Source organism: Lacerta agilis, chromosome 3 (assembly GCF_009819535.1).
Source record: "Lacerta agilis isolate rLacAgi1 chromosome 3, rLacAgi1.pri, whole genome shotgun sequence".
Lineage (NCBI taxonomy): Eukaryota > Metazoa > Chordata > Lepidosauria > Squamata > Lacertidae > Lacerta > Lacerta agilis.
In genome coordinates this window covers 39,410,995-39,418,586 of record NC_046314.1, presented here as the reverse complement: position 1 = coordinate 39,418,586, position 7,592 = coordinate 39,410,995, and positions in this window count along the sequence as shown.

Sequence of the window (7,592 nt, the reverse complement as noted above, 5' to 3'; positions counted from 1 at the left end):
AAGCAAGACAATTAAACCACCAGGCCCTATCTGTGATCTACATTATTTTTTTTTTAAGAATAAAGTAATAGAATTATAGAGTTGGAAGGGACTACAAGGATCATCTGTGCCAACCCTGCAATTCAGGAATTGTTTGCCCAATGTGGGACTTGAACCCACAACCCTGAGATTAAGAGTCTCATGCACTACCGACTGAGCTATCCTAGGACATATTTAAATCAGGGTCATTCTACTTTAAACAAGCATGGCTTTCTGGGAACTGGATGGAGGATAGAGGGGTGTGTACAAGTGTAGGAACGTAGCCTTCTGTGCAAAGGTCACATTTGAATCTGGTGCTTCATCTCCTTTTGCCTATGGCTCCACACACCATTGGCATGTGCTCTCCTCCAGAAGGTTGAACTGAAGAGATTGTGGCCTTCAGACTCAAAGCTTTCCCACCACGGACCTATTATTGGTGTTTGCACGCTCCCCACCATGCTCCCTGGTTTGAGAAACTCTTGGCAGATCCACACCATACATTCAAAGCACATTCAATGTAAAATTCCCCAAGAAATCCTGGGAACTGTCAATTGTAAAGAGTAAATGAATGCAGTGCACTTTGTGGAGGCTCTGCGGGGGCCAAGGCACTGAAGTTCCAGGATTTTTTATAGGGAAGTCATGTGCATTAAATGTATGCTGCGGATCAGTCCATTCTTCAAGCAAAACAATCACTCACAAATGAAAAGACCATGAGGAAGTGGTGGCTTCTTCTCTTCTACACATTCTTCCACTCCTTCTAGCACCACCTAATCCATTTGCTCCTCTTCTGAAAACCAAAGTAAAAAAAGATGATGGATGCAAATAGTACCAGTTAATAAAGAAGAAAAAGAAACACAGCATGAAATAGAACCCCCCATATTTCTCGACACATTTCAAAAGAAATCCAGGGAGTGGGGTTGAAGCTTCCTTAAATACAGAACAAACTTGAAAACACGATACACAGCTAAACTAACTATTGCTATGTTTGGGGAAGAGCCCAACCTGACACCTTGGAGGGGGGAACCTTACATTGCACACACTGCCAAATATTTTTAAAGCCTTTTTTTGTTTGGAAGACGAGAGACTTCAAAAGGAACAAATAAAAATGAACAAATATGCCAAAAGCAGCAAAACTCAGCATTGGGGAGAATATTACAGGATGAATACAGACCAGTTTATGAGGAAACGCTACAGAAGAATCTTGCAGCTCGAAATCAAATGCAACATCGATCACATTACTTTTAGATTCCAGATTTAAACAGGTACCTGTATAACAGACACTCCTTCTTCCCAAAGAGTCTTAGAGGTTGCAAAGGGAGCTAAGGAACCATAACAGGGAATCTCCAGAGCCCTCGTGACTTGGGTCTAGACTTTGCTCCCAGTGGCTGACTCTCCCACCTGCACCTCCTTTTGCTCTTCAAAAACCTGCTCCACAGGGCAGGTGGGGGGGGGGAATCCTCTGGGATACTGAGGTGGGCATCAGGGGTGGAGGGGAGGGGATCACAAAAATTGCCACCTCCCTTCACCCTTCTGCTAGGGGAATCGCTTCACTGGAACCTATGCTTTCCATAGATGGAAGAAAGGAGCTCTTTCATTTGTGGAAAGCTAAGTTTGGGTCCAACCCTGTGGGTGGGTGAACCAATATATTTTGGTTTCTCTCAGCTTTTCATTTTTGCAATCTTTAGCTCAGTCCTTCACAATTCTACATTAGTTTGTGATTTTTAAGAAGCATTTTAGTATGGATTTCTTCTAATAAACACATTTTTCTGTGGAACTTTGTCTAACTTGGGAGTCTAACCCTGAATCTCTCCAGAACCCAGCATAGAGCAATCCAGGGCTGATTCCACCTGACTTTCTCTGGATCCCTCTGAACTGGCTTTTTGCAGAGTCCTAGTGGAAAATTCTTCTGTGCAAAGCCTATTGAAAGGAATGGCAGCCATGTACTCTTGTACTGCAGATCCCATTCCTTTCGAGGGGTCTTTTGGGGCATCCAAAGACTCAGATGTGTCCACACATCTCCCCGTGTCCACACGTGGTTTAAAAAGCACAACTCTAGGTAATATGGTGCAACTTTGCATCTAGTCAGTAACATTCTATATTGCTCATAGCAAGTGTGGATGAAAGGACGCATTGACTTCTCAATGTCATTTACGAAGCAAATATATTTTGAGGTTGAGCTGGTGTTTGCTTTTTATCTCCCATCCCCGTACTACCTTGCATTTCTATGGGCAATCCTGGTTTACCTGCTCTTGAAGCTTCCTTTCCTCTCTGGATCAATAAATTCAGCAACACATCAGTCCTAGATAGCAAATGTGCATCTGCAAAAGATGGCATATTCCTGTGGGTTGCTGCCCTGGCACAAAGAAGTGTTTGATCTGTATGTGATGTCATGGCTGACGTGTGATACATTATCCTCATCTGAGATTGTTAGTTCAATAGCAGATGGCCCAGTTCTTAATTTTAATGTCAGACCGAACTGTTTTTGATTCACTGAGAAGCTGGCTTTCCAATGTATTATAAAGTGCCCTTATCTTTTCATTTTTTTTTTTTTTGGGATAGCTGTTTTGCTTTTTCCAGCTGAAGCAGCATTGTTCAATCCATTTCAGATGTGAGAACTTGTAGTAGTAGTAGTAATAATAATAATAATAATAATAATAATAATAATAATAGTTTGATACCTTTCACACTCCATCCTGTGTAATACCTAATGTGCCTGGATTTAATGGTGGAGCTACACATTTCATGGAGCTCGGTATTTTTGTTCTTTTTCTTTTCTGTTATGCTGTGTAACAACTGAGGTTGCAGTTGGAAGGACAGAACTAATGTAGTGAAGAAGAGTCGTAAAAAAAAAAAATCATTAAAAAATCCTGGAATTACCCATAAGGTGCAGAAAGATGCTGCAACATTGTTGCTACATGTGCAAAATATGCTTTTCATATGTGAAGCTTAATTTGCTTTGTTTTGTGACTAAGTTTGAGAGAGGAATCTTCCGATATTGGATTCAAAAGTGGGCTAACCTAATTTGATCCAGGTGGATCATGACCTAGATTAGATCATGAGTCCGTTTTATATCCTGAGTCCAAAACTATCTTTAAAAGCTCCAGATTATGTTATCCAGCTGCCCTCAGCTGGGAACAGCTCCTTGCTGCCAGACTTTTAAAATTTGCAATAGAGCAAGTCCCCCTGGGAGCAACAGGACTTGCCCTGTTGGGACAGCCATATTTTTTCCTGTCCAATTCCCTCTTGGAGTGATGTAACATCATCAAGTCCCACCACTCCCTGAGAACTTGCTTGCCCTCTGGTGCCACCTATGGCTCTGTTATTAGTGGGTAATAGCCAATGAAGTTGTCCCATTAATGCAAGAACTTTTACTTGTGCAACAGAACTTCCCCACCATCTCATGCTCCTGCATGTCCCCCAAATTTGTTTTGAGGTTTCCCACAATGCTCCAGAGCAGACATGTGGTGTGGCAGGGTGCACGGGAATTGGAGAAAGAGAGAAAGCAACAACTTGAAATTGAACACTGTTCCTAATATGTTCTATGTATTTTGTAAATAACTGTCTTGATTTTACTTATATGGTTTCATTTTCCTATTAGTTGACCTGGTTCTTCTTTGGGTCAGACCTTTTTCACCATATTTCCCCACAAGATGGAGCAATATTAACCTAAGCAAAGGCACCACTTGCCTATAGAAGGGGCACGTGTATTCACACACACATAGCTAAATCTCAACTGTACTGAAAAAAAGAGTTTTATTTGAGGCAGCAGGAAAATGGATCTCACAGCCCAGCTGAATCTCTTTCAGGGGGATCTATAAAAGATAGAATTTCTATCAGTAGCTAAACTTCTAATACAGTCATTTTGACTTGTTTTTATAAATGGTTCAATGGCTAACACACAGTTCTACAAAAAAAGTGTAAAGACCAAAAACCAAACCATCCCACAAACATCCCAGAGGCCGAAACAACAGCCCTACATCCTAGGCCTTATTTGGTCGTTAGACAAGATGCCAAAAGTTGTCTAGATTTGAAATGGATTGGGGGGGGGGGATCCGACCAAACAAAAATCTTTCTTAAAAACCAACAAAGTATTTTGACATTTCTGAGGAACTTTATTTGAAAGAAGGACATTACAACTGTATAAAAGATATTTGGTTGTGGTTTTTTTTTTATCAGCCTTCATAAAACCGAGCAGTGCTTATACATGTGTAAACAGAAATCCCTGAGCTGAGCTGGTGATTTGCTTTATAAATCAGATAATTAAGGATGTGGCTGAGGGAGGCTCAGTATTTACCATTGCCTTTTATTTACTATTTAATAGCTAAACGTGTTATGCTGTATAAATCTTGAAACAGCTTGATTGTAAAACATGTTCTCTAAAGTCAATGGGCCTTCCCTACTGAGTCCTAAAACTCGTGAAAAATGGGCAGTATCAATAAACACCAACCTTTGTACCAATAAATATGTTCCCCTCATTACTTGGTGAGCCAGAGGCATGCAGATATTAAAGGCCCCATTCTCCCTTATATAGCAATTACATGTGCAGTGAGGGAAGAAATCCAGTTTAGGGCAACACTTTGCTAAGTTTCCGGCATTACTTTCTAGGGTGGAGGGAGAAGACATAATCATCCCATACAAAAGAAGCCAAGTGGTTTGCCTCCATTTCATAGGTATTTACCAGAAGAAGATGTGGGTCACTGTTCCCTCTTCACCCACTCCCATTGTACCCCTCTATTGCCTCTCCGATCACTATTTTTTCTCTGCTCTATCTAAGAATGAGGGAGAAATTAGATTTTGTTTTCATTTCAATGAGAAATAGACTAATTCACACTTCTAGAACCAATACTCAAAGCAAAACACAGTCACCCTTTGAAATTCACACTTCTCTGAATTTGGGATAGTGTGCTCCAGCCAAACAGTGTGCACAAAAATCCATATAGTAGAGGAAAAAACAGTCACAAATGCATTGCATTGGAGGAATTTCTTGCAAAAACGTGCATATTAGTCAAACTGCCATAGTCAAAACAAAATAAAATAAAATAAAAAATTCCTTCCAGTAGCACCTTAGAGACCAACTAAGTTTGTTATTGGTATGAGCTTTCCTGTGCATGCACACTTCTTCAAATACACTGAAACGGAAGTCATCAGACCCTTATATTTTGTGACAGAGTGGGGAGGGGTATTACTCAGAAGCGTGGTGGGAGTGGGTGATTGGCTGATAGGTGTGGAAAACCTGTTGATGGCTATTAATGACTGCAATTGGTCTTACAGGAAAAGGCAAGGGGTGAGATAGCTAAAGATAGCTATTTCATGTATAATGAGATAAGAATCCAATGTCTTTGGATTCTTATCTTATTATACATTGGCTATCTCATTGGATTCTTATCTCATTATATCAAATCCAAACTCCTCCTCCTCCTCCTCCTCCTCCTCCTCCTCCTCCTCCTCCTCCTCCTCCTCCTCCTCCTCCTCTTCTTCTTCTTCTTCTTCTTCTTCTTCTTCTTCTTCTTCTTCTTCACCACCACCAAACATTGTCAGTCTTTTGTTTCCCATATGGAGAGCAAGTTTTGCTGCTCAAGCTTCACCTTTGCCCTTTCTATTTTTTATTTCCAGCATGGGTTTCATTCATTCCTTTTTCATATGCTCCATATGGGTGTCTGCCACCAGACAAGGAGCAAGCTTTGCACATTTGATGAAAAGAACAGCCCTGATCAATTACTCACCACCAACGATTTTCACAACAAATATATTATTTGGGGAGGGGTGGGGGAGGTTATATATATATGAATTATTGCTTTGAACAGGCAGAGCCAAATTTCCCTTTGTATTTACAAGAGACGACTTGGTGGAAGTCTTGAGGAATTCACCAGTGTACATTAAAGAAGTGTGAGACAGTTTGCATAAATACGCAGGCTTCACGTTTTGGCCAAATGCATTAAGAATTTATTTTTCAGGACTTCTCTTGTTTTCTTGAATTACAACATTTGAGCAATATACTATAATCGTGCAAGCAGAATTGGGGAGTTTGACCTTATTATGTGGTCCTTGAAACAGTATACATTCATAATAAATTATTGTGCACTGTTGCAAAAAAAAATGGGGGGAAATTAAGGCACAGGCTGGGGGGAAAAACAACACGAGTCCTTCTTCTGTTTTTATTGTTTTACAACAACCATGTTGTTTTCAGCATTACAGCCGGTAAAATAATTTCTGTCTATGGAGGAGTGATATATTGCTCCTTTAAAACTAGGCTTATGCTTCTCCCCCTCCCCTTTTTCTCCGGGGCCCTGGCGTATGGATGTATGGAGAGGTGCCTACCTAATTGGCCACAAGAGAGGATTAAATTAAATAAAATCACAATCCACAGGGGGGCTCTAAATATGGCTTTTTAATTTGAAAAAAAAATGTGGGTTACAGTGTAATTCAAGCTTTTCAAGGTTTATTAGTGCATAGCTGTTCACACAGCTTGCAAAGCCCTGGTGTCTGGGTGTGTGATGAGATGCTGGCCAACATTAGCACCGAAAGATGAACCACTTGCTGACAGCTGCAAAACACCCTTTGTTTGTGTGACACAACAACAAAAGTTCTGCTGTCAATGGCACACGTCAGAACACTGTGATGAAGGTAGCAGTGGGCTACATTTGGCAGCTGATCCTTCAGGTGGAAGTCACTGGAGGGGAGGCAGGGGACAGTCTGAAACGACCCCTTCAATGAAGATGTTGCAAAGAGAGACGTGAGCAAATGCCAGCCATTTTCCCCCCATGTGTTCTCTGCAATTAAAACCCAAACAGCCAGCTTTGGGGTGACTAATTGCCGTGGAAGGAGAAGGAAGCAAGAGCGTTGGTTGCTGTGAAGCTGTTAATGGAGAACTTATGGAGAGAAAGTCCGAGCCCTCTTGTCCAAATTGGAATGTGATGGAAATCTGTTGGAAGGTGATGACAGAAATGAAGTAAAACAGTTGTTTCCTGATCCGTGTGCCAGATGTGTCACATACTGTGATAAATAAGATCTGCATCTTACACTCCAGAAACTGGGGAATATTATGAGCGTTTATTACAGCAAGGTACCCAAAAAAATAAAATGTACTTGAAATGCGCTGTTACTTCTGGCATCAAGCAGTGCACAATTATTGCTCAATGCCTGGAGCTGCTAATTCTTTTGTTTAGCTTCAAACCAACAAAGCCTATTAAAAGCTTACATTCAATTTATTGTTAAGGTATTTATTAACTGATTATGAAAAGACATTAAAGGGTTCATAATTAAATGGCAACATTGGCCCTTAAGTTGATTATCCTCCCCAAGTCTTCTCCTCTCCTACTGAATGGACATCCATGAAACAAAATATATTTGTTGTTAATTGAACCACCACTAGCCTGGGAGTTAACAACCCTATCTACAACTTACACCAAAATAATTGGGTTTATATAAATTTCCTGTCTGGGTGTTCATTAGCTTATTCATATCTATATTTATTTTTCATCTTATTTTATATCCCACCATTCCACCCAGAGGTGCCCAGGGCAACAAACAACAAATGATAAAACAATAAAAAAATATCTTAAAAGCAATTCTAA